The sequence below is a fragment of the Borostomias antarcticus genome, assembly GCF_949987555.1.
Source record: "Borostomias antarcticus genome assembly, chromosome: 1".
Classification (NCBI taxonomy): domain Eukaryota; kingdom Metazoa; phylum Chordata; class Actinopteri; order Stomiiformes; family Stomiidae; genus Borostomias; species Borostomias antarcticus.
Genome location: NC_140234.1, coordinates 38,510,945 through 38,526,386, shown reverse-complemented (window position 1 = coordinate 38,526,386; position 15,442 = coordinate 38,510,945).

The following is a 15,442-nucleotide window of genomic DNA, read 5'->3' as shown; positions in this document are numbered from 1 at the left end:
GGAAGAAAGGAGGAAGGATGGAAGGAAGGAAGGAAAGAAAGAAAGAAAGAAAGAAGGATGGATGGATGGAAGGAAGGAAGGAAGGATGGATGGAAGGAAGGAAGGAAGGATGGAAGGAAGAAAGGAAAGGAAGGAAGGAAGGAAGGAAGGAAGGAAGGATGGAAGGAAAGGAAAGGAAAGGAAAGGAAGGAAGGAAGGATGGAAGGAAGGAAGGAAGGAAGGAAGGAAGGAAGGAAGGAAGGAAGGAAGGAAGGAAGGAAGGAAAGGAAAGGAAAGGAAAGGAAGGATGGAAGGAAGAAAGGAAAGGAAAGGAAGGAAGGAAGGAAAGGAAGGAAAGGAAGGAAGGAAGGATGAAAGGAAGGAAAGAAAGAAGGAAGGAAGGATGGAAGGAAGGAATGAAAGAAAGAAGGATGGGAGGATGGAAGGAAGGAAAGAAAGGAGGAAGGAAGGATTGAAGGAAGGAAGAAAGAAGGATGGAAGGAAGGGAAGGAAGGATGGATGGATGGAAGGGAAGGAAGGAAGGAAGGAAGGAAGGAAGGAAGGAAGGATGGATGGAAGGAAGGAAGGATGGAAGGAAGGAAAGAAAGAAGGAAGGAAGGATGGAAGGACGGAAGGAAAGAAGGATGGAAAGAAGGGATGGGAGGAAGGAACGATGGAAGGAAGGAAGGAAGGAAGGGAGGAAAGAAAGAAGGAAGGGAAGGATGGAAGGAAGGAAAGCAAGGAAAGAAAGAAAGCAAGAAGGAAGGAATGGAAGGATGGAAGGAAGGAAGGATGGAAGGATGGAAGGAAGGAAGGAAGGAAGGAAGGAAGGAAGGAAGGAAGGAAGGAAAGGAAGGAAGGATGGAAGGAAGGAAAGGAAGGAAAGATGGAAGGAAGGAAGAAAAGGAAGGATGGAAGGAAGGAAGGAAGGAAGGAAGGAAGGATGGAAGGAAGGAAAGGAAGGAAAGGAAGGAAGGGAAGGAAGGGTGGAAGGAAGGAAGGAAAGAAAGAAAGAAGGAAGGATGGAAGTAAGGGAAGGAAGGAAGGATGGAAGGAAGGATGGAAGGAAGGAAGGAAAGGAATGAAGGATCGAAGGAAGGGAAGGAAGGAAGGAAGGAAAGAAGAAAGGAGGAAGGAAGGATGGAAGGAAGGAAGGAAAGAAAGAAGGATGGAAGGAAGGGAAGGATGGATGGATGGATGGAAGGAAGGAAGGAAGGAAGGAAGGATGGAAGGAAGGAAGGAAGGAAGAAGAAAGAAAGAAAGAAAGAAAAGAAAGAAAGAAAGAAAGAAAGAAAGAAAGAAAGAAAGAAAGAAGGAAGGAAGGAAGGAAGGAAGGAAGGAAGGAAGGAAGGAAGGAAGGGAAGGATGGAAGGAAGGATGGAAGGAAAGAAGGAAGGATGGAAGGAAGGGAAGGATGGAAGGAAGGAAGGAAGGATGGAAGGAAGGAAGGAAGGATGGAAGAAAGGAAGGAAGGAAGGAAGGAAGGAAGGAAGGAAGGAAGGATGGAAGGAAGGAAGGAAGGAAGGAAGGAAGGAAGGAAGGAAGGAAGGAAGGAAGGAAGGAAAGAAAGAAGGAAGGAAGGAAGGATGGAAGGATGGAAGGAAGGATGGAAGGATGGAAGGAAAGAAGGAAGGAAGGAAGGAAGGAAGGAAGGAAGGAAGGAAAGGAAGGAAGGATGGATGGATGGATGGATGGAGGGATGGAAGGAAGGAAGGAAGGAAGGAAGGAAGGAAGGAAGAATGAATATGAATGCTACCACAGTAGTCAATAAAGGGTGCCTGTACAGAGCATACACGTGTCCCCAAATTCAAATCCCAACTGACACTGAGCATCCTCTCATTCACTTCAATGGAAAGGCATGTTGGCTTCAGACAGCTCTCTCTCAAAAAGTATAAAGGTCACAGCCTAGATTTTGACACCGTATGAATCCTGAGAAAATGCTGAACATTTTAGGCTATTATATGTCCGTGTAGCTTAAAAACTGTAGGCATGACGACGAGTTAGAAAAAGGGTAAAAATGCAAAATTAGCAGCTCAAAAGGTAGAGTGTGGGCCCATACGTTTCAATGGAGAGCGCAGTTGCCAAACAAATCGTCATACAGCGAAAATTATAAGTCACACGGCTTAGATACTTACTTGTACGAATCAGCACAGTTGTGTGAAAGTTTTTATGTATAATACGTGTGTGAGCTTTCAAAACTGTAGGAGTGCCAGCAGTTTACAAAATGTGTAAATATTTTCAAAGCAACAGCTGCCACCACTCTAAAAGCATAATGATACTGAACATTCCACCAGCAGTTTCAATGGCACAAAAATTACTATTAAAAGTTAAATTACTAAAAAACTATAAAAAATATCAAAAATCTGAATACATCCGTTAAAGAGCTAAACATCGTGAACATTTTAAAATTTGAATGAAGTTTCTAGCACAAAGTATGAAGAAGTTATAAAGGAGACAAAAAACGGGGAGAATAAGAATAATAAAGAAATAGTGGGAATATCACAAGTTGGGCTAGCTTTTGCAAGCTAGCCCACCTAATAAAGAAAGAAATAGTGGGAATATCACAAGTTGGGCTAGCTTTTGCAAGCTAGCCCACCTAATAATCAAGATGCAATAGGCAAAAGCGCAATAATGGCAAAACGGCATAACAATCAAATAATAAATCAGCATACAGATGAATGCATTCATAATTCAAGATGTAAATAGTCAGGAGTAAGAATCAAGGTAAAAAAGAACAATAAGTCAACAACAGTCAAAAGCAGATAACCAGAGAGTAAACTCATTAAGTAAAGAGAAAACCGTTAACCATACCGAATCAGTATAATCGTCAGATAATGAATCAGTAGAATCGTCAAATAATAAATCATTAAAACCATCAAGTAATAAATCAGTAGGCTTTCCATAGCAAACAGTACCGAGTCAGCATGATCGTCCTCTCAGTAAAAAGTCAGTAAGACTGTCAACTTAACAAATCAGAAAAATTGTCAAAACCGTTAAGTACACCGCCAGCCCAACTGCCAGTACAACTGTCAGTATAACTGCCAGTATATCTGTCGGTGCAACCTTCAGTACAGCTCACACAACAAGAGATCAAAAAGGTCAAAGTAGACAAATGTAGTTACCCAGAGGAATAAACCTGTCAAACGGTCGTTATGGTTTTAACCATATCAGTTCAATACCCCGATATGGAAACCACGGACATTACCGGATCAGTGTACTGTATTCGGATAAGAAATCAGTAAAACTGTCAGATAGGAAATCAGTGAAACAGTCTCAAAATAGTAACCGTCAAGATAACGAGTCAGTTGTAATGAATCAGAATGCATCCATAGTCAAAAGTAAAATGTTATAGGGTTTAGTAGCCTACAACCTGATTGTCAATCAAATTAATAAACTTGTTAAAATAAAGATATATATATATATATAATGGTTAGCTGGAGTGTTATAAAATTGGCCAAATTCAATCACCCTACCCATACGGATTCTGGACCTGACTTTCTCCTACCGCTCTTCCTGCAGCTCCGCCCTGGTTTGATGGGTTATTTGTTGAAAGATAGAGTTGGAAATCTTCTTCAAAAATGTGGGCTCAGTAGCGTAGAGTTTGCAGTGTTTTCCTTCAGGCAGAATACCGGGGTATCCGGTTAATCTTCGTCTCAATGGTTGGTCTAACAATGAGTCTGATGAGCTCCCGGTGGAAATTGAAGCTAGCTACGATGCTAGCCAAGCTAACGTTAGGCCTGCTACCGTTACCTCCTCGTCCTCTGTCAGTGAAGTGCAGCAATCCACGGACCAGGTAGGCCTATGTGCTGCCTCTGAAGGTGACATTGGCGCCGTCAAAGCTGATGAACTCAAAACGGCATCGGACTCCGTCAAACTAAAAGCGCTCCAGTCCAGATTCAAGCCTCCCAGAGGCTGGATAGCCCCATCTAGGGTAATATGTGGAAAGCAATGGAAAATACTGGAGGATCTTTTTGATGAGAGCATTTACCCCACTTGCGTTACAGCAAAAGCGTTGATGGTGTTTTTTGTGTGGCTTGCATGCTTTTCTCCTCAGGAGACACGATTCTGAGAACGAAGCCACTGGAGTAATGCAAAGGAAATTGTTTCGAGACACTTGGCAACACCAGCTCACCAGTGCCCAACTGCGCACAGGTGAACTTGTTGATGTTGCTTCGGGGAAGAGCCAGTCTATCTATTCAAAGTTAGATTGCTCACACCAACAAGCAGTAGGCGCAACAAATATGGACTGAAAGCAGTCATTGAGCAAATTTCTGTTTGTGGACAGCAAAACATAGGCCTACCCATTCGGGGCCACACAGATGAGCGCAGTAATTTTCAGGCGCTTCTGGAATATCGTGCAAAGGGAGATGAGAAGCTGAAAGAGTATTTTGAAAATGCAGCAGATAACGCAAAATACATCAGTCATCAAACCCAGAACGGTAACGTTTATGCAAAACAACAAACATTTATTATTAAGCCTAATCTCTCTCGTTCACCCCCGCATTGTTCACTCCTAAGGCCTATCTCAGTCTCGGTAGGCCTATATGTATATGGCCTAGCCCTATTTGTTTGTATTTGTAACAAATATATATTGCCTGCATAACCTACCCAGACTGCACGCAAAATGTGCATAATAGCCTACTTGGGATACACGTTTAAAATGATTGATCAAACTCGTCATTAGGGTCGAGTATGCTGTTGCTTGTGGCATCGATACGAAACGTGTCCGGGAGAGTTAAAACCACTTTATTTCATATAACATGTTAAATGTAGGACTACATAAAGTATCTTTATTAATAAATGTGTTCATATCAAAGTCAACAGCAATGGCATGTCCAACAGAGAGCTGCAACTCGCATGTTTTCTTTAGACAGTTAAATGGAATGTTCATCCATACAGAACAATAAATAAATGTTCAATTTCTCTACACGGAAATTAATAAATAAATAATAAATATATAAACAAATAATAGAGCGCAGAAAAACGAAAAATGCCACTGAAGGTTGTGGTGGCTGGACTCGGTTGACCTATGACATTTGGACTCACAAAAGACTATTATAACACTTCAGATTGAATTCACCAGTACCTACCACAGGGTTCTCCTCCCTTAGGACCAACACAATCACACAACCTTGTCAAATGAGGACACGAAATATAACAGAGTAGAGTAAAAGAAACATACTTTATTACCTTACAATTGCAGCAAAGGGACGGTTACACAGAGACACAAGGGGTATCTGGGCAAGCGCGCCGACTAGTGTCGGGATGTTCTGTATATACTATTCCACACAATACATTGGCGCGTGACTACATGTGTGAGTACCTGATTGGTTGAAACTTAGGGTGTTCTCTGTTAGTTACATTTTACTGCAACACAGACAGGCTTTTCGTTGTGAGGTGTCCTTGGCAGTCAACTTATCTGCTACTGGAACACAGATAATAACTTTTCATGCGTACTGTATTCTGGAAAAGTACAGAGTGTAGGCTACAGCAGTATTGAAGCTTAACTAGGCCTAAAAAGGCAGGCCTTGTATTAAACAACTATAATAGCACTTAATCAAAAATACCTTTCACATTTCCCCCCTTTGATCCATACTATGGATCACTCTACTGTTAACATTACTGGTGAATGATGCTAAGCTAAGCTATCAGAATGGGGAATAACAGAGTACTTGAAAACACATCTAAATAGCCCAGTGACTTTAAAACAGAGTATAAAACATAATAGAACATAGTTACTGTACTGTAACTAGTACAATCATAAAACAACAGTTTAAAATGTCAGGAATGGCATGAGTCTTTAATAGTGAAATTTACAACAGTAATATTGCTTTTGGGTTGACCCTATTGGTCAGTTGCTCAGCTTCTTGGTGGTTTGGTCTTCAGGACTCCAAAAGTCCTCTCCGGTGCTCAACCTTTAGGTGACTGCCAGCTGGTCTGTCACTGTAGGGAGGTGTTTTGTAGCTCGACTAGCAAGGGCCACGGCTCACGTGTCTACCCGAGTTAGGAGGTTTCCGTGTGGGGTGTGTTTGTTATCAGTGTCTGGGAATGTGTGTGTGTGCTCAGATCTTGCCTGTTTACTGGTGAGTCACTCCGGGGTTAGCCTCATGATATCTCTGGATGTCATGATATCTCTGGATGTCTCACGTCTTCTGCTGGGCTGGGGACAGAGAGGCTTCTTCATCCTGCAGCAGGACCATTTCGGTGGCGTCTCCTCCCAGGGTGGCTCTGGTTGCTTTGGTGATGAAACACTTGCAGATAGGGATGCCACAGAACACTAGTATTCCAATTAGAACCAGGAAACTCACGATCATGGAGACTGCTTTCCCCGCCCAGCCAGAGAAGAACTCGTTCAGCCAATGTAGGTCTCCTCCGGTGGGGGCGGTCTGGCTCAATACTTGTTCAATCATGGTGGCGCTATGTTTGAGATAGTTAGTGACATTGTCTTTGGCGTCTGGGATAAAGAAACAACAACTTATGCCTAACATTTTGCATACTCCACCTTCCCTGGCGGTGATTACGTCCATTCATATTGGGCTAGGTGGGCGGGTGGCTTTCGCTCTCTCTGGGGTCTCCTAGGTGGTGGGGTCGGGTCCTCCTCTTCTGGGACCTCCTCTGGGTCCGCGGGCTCTGGGACTGGTTGTTCTTCCTTGACAGGGGAAAAACTGGGAACAGAAGGAATGTCAGTTTGTGGGGTGTCGGGTCCCCCCTTTGTTGGTGACTCTGGCTCACACGATGGGAAGTCTCTGGTGGTTTCCTCTGGGATGTCTTCCCCTCTAGGTTCCTGCTGGTCCTAGGGTGTATCTGTGTCTTTCTCCACAGACCCACCCATACGCCAGCATGCTCTTAGGAGTGGTTATAGCTCCCCAAGGACAGGTTACATTGTGTGTGACATTCCGATAGGTTACCGTGCAGTTGGGGTTGTGGGCGTCGACATGGATGTTGGCTCGTTCTGGTGCTGACAGGTTACTGGAGGTGGGCTGGTTGCATTGTTCCTGATCATTTGGTCAATTGAGAGAACACTTAGAATGTCAAATGGTGTGGTGCAATTGATCTGATTGATCTTCTCGAGGGCAGTGGTGGGTCGGGGGTTGACAATTTTTTATTTTTTTTTCTGCTGTTTTGTGTGATGCCTGGGCAGTACCAGGATGGGGTAAGGATCTGACTAATCCCCCCTTTGCTCACGTGACCACGTCCGTGAGCAACATGACAGTAATATGTGTAATGTTACAAATATGTATAATTGCCTTTGCTGCAATTGTAAGGCAATGTCTCTAAAGCCCCCCGCAGACCGCATCCGCCACCGCCACGACACGACACAAAACGACGTTCCAAATAAATAGCTCCCATTGTTTCCTATGGAAGCCCGCACACCGGCGGCGTGCCGACAGCTGGCGACAGCTGCCGACAATGTCGCCCCGGGTTGATTTCGACTCGGCTCTATTTTTTGGAATGCGGCTGCCGACATGTGGCAATCCAACTTGGATTAATGCATGTGATTTCCTGCAATGCCTGTCTATTAAATATATGTAAAAGTAAGCTAATCATTAAAAGTTAAACATTTTTATTCCCATCTCTTCCATGCCCTTGTTGTGTCGTTTAGGCCTATTGTTTTGCTAAAATGTAGGCTAGCCTACATCTATTTTATTAACGGTTATTTTAGTCTACCCAGCTGTATTACAATAGAGGAGAAAATAATTGCCGAGGTGCAGAAATATCCAATGCTATATGACCCCATGTCCAAACATTACAAAAGACAACATAAGAGACCGGTGCTGGCGAGAGATTGGTGAAATCGTGGGATTATCAGGTGAAGTACTCACTATGCTGGGCAGTCTTGAGTCTTGACCATGATAACTTGATAGAGTAAAATTAGCTAGTGTTAGCTAGTTGAACTGGTGATAACTGGTGACAAGTTTGAAAAGTATCTTTAGCCACGATCATCTTCGCCTACATTCATCGTATGGAGATAGTGCTTGTAGAAACAGCACCAGTCACCAGGTCTGCGTTCAGCCCCGACAAAATGTAGCTAATGTTAGCAAAACGTTTATTGAAACAGATCAGGTGGTGGATTGAATCACTCTGCTGATTGGGTTAAAGTGGGAACCGTAACAAAACGGTGCACACAGGTTTATAGATTAAATATGGCCCAGGTGCAGGCTGTGTCTATATGGTAGTCTATACCAGACTGCCCTCTAGTGGTGCCTACTGTACAGAATAAAATAACGTTATAACTATTATAATATTTGCTATGTGTAAAATAAGTATGAGTAGCCTACAGGTACATTGGAATTCTTGTAATCGCTTGTCCTTACAGTGTCAGTACAAACCAGTTCCTCAGTTCAGTCCTAGGTACTCCACTAGACGTAAAGGTTCCCAAACGGACAATTTACATTACTATCTGTAATCTATCAGTATGATCCTCATCTACTTATCCCATCCCTTCCCTACTTATCCCATCCCATGACTGTTTGTGTCCATGACATAGTCAGTGCAATTAAATAACATGGGTGTGTTATGTTCATAGCTATAATAAATAATCCTGGGGTTGAACTATGACCAAAAAACTAAACTGCTAAATCAATATTCCTTCCATAGTAGCATAACTGTAGTCATGTTCATTTTGAATAAAAAATGGCATGAGTGCATGGATTTATATAATGAATTTATTGTTTAATAATACTACTACTGCTGGTTGTGTTGGTGGTGGTGTGTGTGTGTGTGTGTGTGAGAGAGAGAGAGAGAGAGTGTGTGTGTGTGTGTCTGTAGTGGTGAGGGAGGGGTGAGGGGGGATTGGTTTGGTCACACCCTTCCATCCCCCAGTACAGACTGCCCTCTGGGGAGCTGAAGAAAGCAGTCAGCTTGTCACAGAGGTGCCAGGTGGTATAGGCTGGTGAGGACTGCATTACATTTACATTACATTACAATCATTTAGCAGACACTTTTATCCAAAGCGACTAACAATAATTGCATTTAATGTAGGAAAAGCCAATGTACTACTACTTGCCAGAACTCACAAGTGCATCTTCTCTCTAAAACAAGTGACTAAGAGCATAATCTAGTGCTGAAGGCAAAGTTCAAGAATAGCAATCTAAAGTACAGTGCAATACAATACAATACAATAAAATACAATAAGTGCTTAGGAGGGAAGATTGTTGTAGTACTTCTTGAAGAGATGAGTTTTGAGCCTGCGACGAAAGATGGGCAGCGACTCTTCTGTCCTGACATCAGTGGGCAGTTCATTCCACCACTGCGGGGCCAGGACAGAGAACAGCCATGACCGTGTCGATCGACCGCAGGAGCCTCGGAGTGACCGGGCAACCAGTCGCCCCGAGGTAGCAGAGCGTAGCGGTCGGGAGGGGGTGTAGGGTTTGACCATGGCCTGGAGGTAGGAGGGGGCTGTTCTTTTCATTGCCCTGTAGGTTAGCGCCAGAGTTTTAAACTGGATGCGAGCCACTACAGGGAGCCAGTGTAGGGAATGGAGGAGGGAAGTTGTGTGGGAGAACTTGGGGTGGTTGAACACCAGGCGAGCAGCAGCTTTCTGGACAAGTTCCAGAGGTTTAATGGCTGACGCCGGGGCCCCAGCGAGGAGGGAGTTGCAGTAGTCAAGGCGGGAGATGACCAGGGCCTGGATGAGTACCTGCACCGTTTCATCAGTGAGGAAAGGGCGAATCCTCCTGATGTTGTAGAGCATTAATCTGCAGGAGCGTGTGACGGATGTGATATGTGCGGAAGACGACAGTTGGTTATCTAGGGTCACACCCAGATTCCTCGCAGTCCGAGTCGGGGTCACCACTGTGTCTTCAATGGTGATGGCCAGGTCCCGGTGCGGGCAGCCCTTCCCCGGGAGGAACAGCAGCTCAGTCTTGTCCAGATTGAGCTTGAGGTGATGTGTCGTCATCCACTCAGAGATGTCAGCCAAACACCCAGCTATGCGTGTCTCCACTGCCTGGTGGTATAGGCTGGTGAGGAGGACTGCCAGGTGGTATAGGCTGGTGAGGAGAGCCAGTTAGTATAGGCTGAAGGAGGACTGCCAGGTGGTATAGGCTGGTGAGGAGGACTGCCAGGTGGTATAGGCTGGTGAGGGAGCTGCCAGGTGGTATAGACTGGTGAGGAGGACTGCCAGGCGGTATAGACTGGTGAGGAGGACTGCCAGGTGGTATAGGCTGGTGAGGAGGACTGCCAGGTGGTATAGGCTGGTGAGGGAGCTGCCAGGTGGTATAGACTGGTGAGGAGGACTGCCAGGCGGTATAGACTGGTGAGGAGGACTGCCAGGTGGTATAGACTGGTGAGGGGGACTGCCAGGTGGTATAGACTGGTGAGGAGGACTGCCAGTTGGTGTAGGCTGGAGAGGAGGGCTTGGTTTGCCTACACCCATCCTGCCAGGCCAAACTGCCCTATGGGGAGCTGAAGTATGCAGCCAGCTTGTCACGGAGAGGCATCCCTGGGTCCTCTGTTACACAAGTATCTGTTTTGCTCAAGGAAAAGGGACAAAACAATATCAATAGTAAATATTTAGCTTGTGTGGGAGAAAGGTTGTATGTGTCTTAATAAAATCAAGAATAATATTACCTGCATATAGGCTACACTGCTAAAATGTTGTAGGTATATTTGTGGCATGTTCATTATACTTGGATATCTTATACATAGCCTAATTTGCCTACTAACATTTGTTAACTATGTTCTTACTGTTGCCAACTTGAAAACAAACACAGCATTATTACTAATGTCTACACCAGATGTTCTTGTTAGCTACAATGTTTTTCTTACTTGAAAACAACACTCAAACACTGCGGTTGATGCATAGCCAAACATTAGGCTACATATTAGCCTACTAACGTCTGTTAACTATGTAGCACTAGCTACGTTATGAGTGCCAGATACAATGTTTTGCCATAAAATGTTGCCTGCTTGAAAACACACTCAAACACTGCGGTTGGTGCATAACACAACATACCTGTACTAACGTCTGTTAACTACGTTATGTTACATAACATACATACATAAGGTCCGTTAACTGTTATCTAGGCTAACGTTAGCACAATATTGCGAGTGCCAGATAGACTAGCTACAATGTTTTGCCACAATGTTGCCTACTGAAACAGACACAAAAACGGTTATGTGACTGATACAGCATCAAAGTAATTGCTTCTAAAAGATACAAAATCACTTAGTGATTTTACAATCACAATAGCTTAGCTACTATCACCATTATTTTATTGAAGAAATTATAAGATTAACTTACCCATTGCGAGGTTGTTGGACATTTGTCATTGTCTGATCAACTGGGATTTTTTTTGTTTTGTTTTAAGTGCACTAGAATGCGTCGAATGTCGCAGCCTGTGTGCGGGGCTAGCTGGACACAGCGCCGTGCGCCGTCGTACGACATCGTGGCGGATGCGGTCTGCGGGGGGCTTAACGCACACAACACAACAGTCACTTCAATCACAACTTCTTGAATAGTAGTAGTAATAGTAATAGTAATAGTAGTAGAACAGTAGTAGTAGAATGGTACCTTTAATCAGAATGGGGAACGTACTTTATGTGGAACAGCAACACTGTTTAATATCGGAGTCGTTATGGTTCTATTTCGCACCGCTCAGATAAAACACTTCACACAGTCAATGAATTTGAAAACCCCAACCAAAAGAATAATTCTTCAACAACTAAAATGTTAAACACGGGCGCAGCACTTCTCTGTGAGCCTATAACCGATGTTTAGGTGTGGGAATTCTTGGTCTATGGACGGACTATGTAGTTATAATGTAGCTAGCATTAAAACCTCACCGTGGCAACCATGTATGTGTGTGGACCTCTTTAATCTCTTTTATATCCTATGCCTTACGTCAAGCGCAGCCCTAGGCATATACTCTCATTAAAAAGGAATTTTTAACTCTGTGAACAATTGGTGTACGTTTGGAACTTACTTATAATATCAGAAAAGCAAAATCCTCCAGTTGTGTGTTGTTGTCCTTCTTTAGGGAGGGATTCCAGGCCTCCCTGCCCCTCTGAGCAGCCCCGCGTCCGCCCTCAACCTCGCTTGGCTAGCAGTCCAACGTAGGCTCACTCAGGCGGGCAGATCAGCTGGAATCCCACTTCTGACACCAGTGAAATGTGGTGGCTGGACTCGGTTGACCTATGACATTTGGACTCACAAAATGCCATTATAACACTTCAGATTGAATTCACCAGTACCTACCACAGGGTTCTCCTCCCAAGGACCAACACAATCACCCAACCTTGTCAAATGAGGACACGAAATACAACAGAATAGAATAAAAGAAACATACTTTATTACCTTACAATTGCAGCAAAGGGACGGTTACACAGAGACACAAGGGGTATCTGGGCAAGCGCGCCGACTAGTGTCGGGATGTTCTGTATATACTATTCCACACAATACATTGGCGCGTGACTACATGTGTGAGTACCTGATTGGTTGAAACTTAGGGTGTTCTCTGTTAGTTACATTTTACTGCAACACAGACAGGCTTTTCGTTGTGAGGTGTCCTTGGCAGTCAACTTATCTGCTACTGGAACACAGATAATAACTTTTCATGCGTACTGTATTCTGGAAAAGTACAGAGTGTAGGCTACAGCAGTATTGAAGCTTAACTAGGCCTAAAAAGGCAGGCCTTGTATTAAACAACTATAATAGCACTTAAAAAAATACCTTCCACAAGGTACAAATATGTAGCCTGCTTGAACGAGAAAGACTTGGTAATAAAGGCTGGCTATTCCATACAGCCTCTCAAAAATCAACGTGCTCGTGCATCAAAAGTTCTAACATGCAAAATACATCTACGTGACTACTAGTCATCAGCACTTGGACTGAATGTGTGCAGACATATGTAGCCTACCCTAGTAAAACTGTAGGGTTTTATAGATCATTTTATGAAATCCATTGACTTGTATTGACGCAACCGTTGTAGATGTGTAGATTAATCCGCAGAGGGGATTCAGGAAGCGGAACTACTTACGGTAGCTATTGTTATTGTTTATGTTAGCTAGGCTAGCTAGTTTGCTCACTGCTCACACTACTCTTTCGCTCACAGACAAGGAAGCCCTAGGCTACAGTTCAGAAAACGCTTATCAAATGGCTGATTTTGAAGAGTATGAATTTGATCGCGAGGAATAATAAAAAAGTGGCGCTCCGTGGTGTTGCGCCTGGGGAGGTAGTATACCCCGAGATGGCGGTGTTGCCTGGGTTGGAGCAGGGCTGAAGAGCAGGCAAGCCGGGCGCACACACTTGGTAGGATCCTGGGGGGAACACGGAGAAAAAGGATTAGGCTGCTGCAAAAAGAGACAGCGAAAAGTAGCAATCATATATGGGCTGCGATCTGCGGTCTACTTACCTGGCGATTCTATGGGAAGATCTGGCGACGAATGGAAGGAAAACCGGGGTTCTTGTAGGCAGCAGAGGAGGGTGATCAGTGGTGGCAGGTGTGCAGCGACCCGGCCGTAAGCTCGTTCACTCGTCAGCTCAACTGATGACACCTGTGCGACGAAGCGCACGTTGTGCGCGAGCAGAGTTGCTGGGTGCCGGCTCATCAGGGACGTGCGCGGCAGGCGGGTCGGGGAGAGGAAGAGACCGTGGAGGCGCAGCCGTAACACTTTCCAGATGAACTAGAATCTTACTTTATGGCGAATTATATGTCAGAACGCCAACTAACACCTCGTGAGTTTCTTGTCTTTGAAATTGAGAGTTTAACATGTTTTTGAATGATTTTTCACGGTGCCCACCCACATCCATTGTATGACCAAAACGGTGGTAGTGCAATTATCAGACTTTCTCAAAAGTGCTAGTTTTGTCAACTTTTTGATCTGAACCATTGTACATGATCATAAGTAACCTTAAAACAGGGCTAAACATGATTTCCCCTTTACTACTCCTTTAAAACCCAACCTACTTCCCTGTGTCAATTCCTTTCTTCATTCTCAAGTGCAGTAATGCGTGAAGACAAGGAAGAGAAACTGACTTTCAACAAAAATGGAAACCAAGGCCTCAATCTTTCAGATGATCTGGCAATGACCATTTAATTCAGGACTCACAACTTGGGCATTCTACAGGAATGTCCTCCATCCTAGTCTCCCAATTCCAACTATGTCCATGTCTGCAGAGACAGGATCACCATGCGCTCCCTTAGGTATGGCTATGTGAACTTTCATCAGTCAGCTGTCAAGGGTCGGCCAATCCACATGTGGTCTCAGCGCGACCCCTCCCTTAGAAATAGTGGCGTGGGTAACATATTCATTAAGATCTTGGACAGATCCATTGACAATCTAGCACTACATGACACCTTCTCCGCCTTTGGCAACATCCTGTCAAACAAGATTGTCTGTGATGAGATTGGCTCAAAGGATGATGGCTATGTGCAATTTGAGGAGCAGGAGGCCAGAAGGCCAACAGGGCTATTGAGAGATCGGATGGGATGCTGTTGAATGACCGAAAGTTCAGACAGAATATGGATGAGGAGAAGCTGAGAAATATCCTGCAAATAAGGCAACATCAAGAGCATCCGCGTGATGACCGAGGACCGGGGCACGTCTCTTGGCTTCGGCTTTGTGAACTTCGAGAGGCAAGGGGACACACGAACAGGCTGTCGAGGACATGAACGGAACGGAGATCAACGGCAAGCTGATCTACGTCAGCCGTGCCCAGACGAGGTTGGAGCACCAGGCCGAGCTCAAGAGTAAGTTCCAGCAGAAGCAGCATGGCATGACCCACGCAAGGGCGTCAATCTGTATACAGTACCATGTAGAGCATCTGGAAGACGAGACTGATGATGCACATTTCTGCCAGGAGTTCAGCCCCTTTGGTGAGATTATCAGTGCAAAAGTCATGATGCAGGGCGCCCAGAGTAAGGGCTTTGGCTTCGTTAGTTACACGACCCCGGGGGAGGCCGCCAGGGCCGTGGCTGAGACAAACAGATGCGTTGTTGTTCTCCACATTGTGCCAGGACTAGCCTTGCCTGTGCATATCTAACTGTACTGAACGTCCCTCTGTCTTCCACCAGCCTGCTGTCTATGTGAGGGGCCAGGAGCCTTTGACAGCCTCCATGCTGCCTGCCACTCCACTGCAGCACCATGAACACATGCTGGGGGACTGTTTGATCTCTCTGATACACAGCATGCAGCCCAGCCCTGCCAAAAAGCTTTTCGGCTAAAAAGAAGGCCGGAGCCATCTTTATAGACCTGACGGCTTCCTATGACACTGTATGGCACCGCGGCCTCACCTGCAAGCTGCTCCCTCTGCTGCCGGACAGGCACATGGTCAGCATGATTATGGAGCTTGTCCAAAACCGCAGCTTCACCCTCACCACCGGTAGCGGACAGTGAAGCAGGTTGCGTCCCCCAGGGATCTGTCCTGGCTCCCCTCCTTTATAACATCTTCACCTACGACCTTCCGATCACAGTCTCCAGGAAGTATGCCTATGCAGACGACCTTGCACTGGTGTACTCA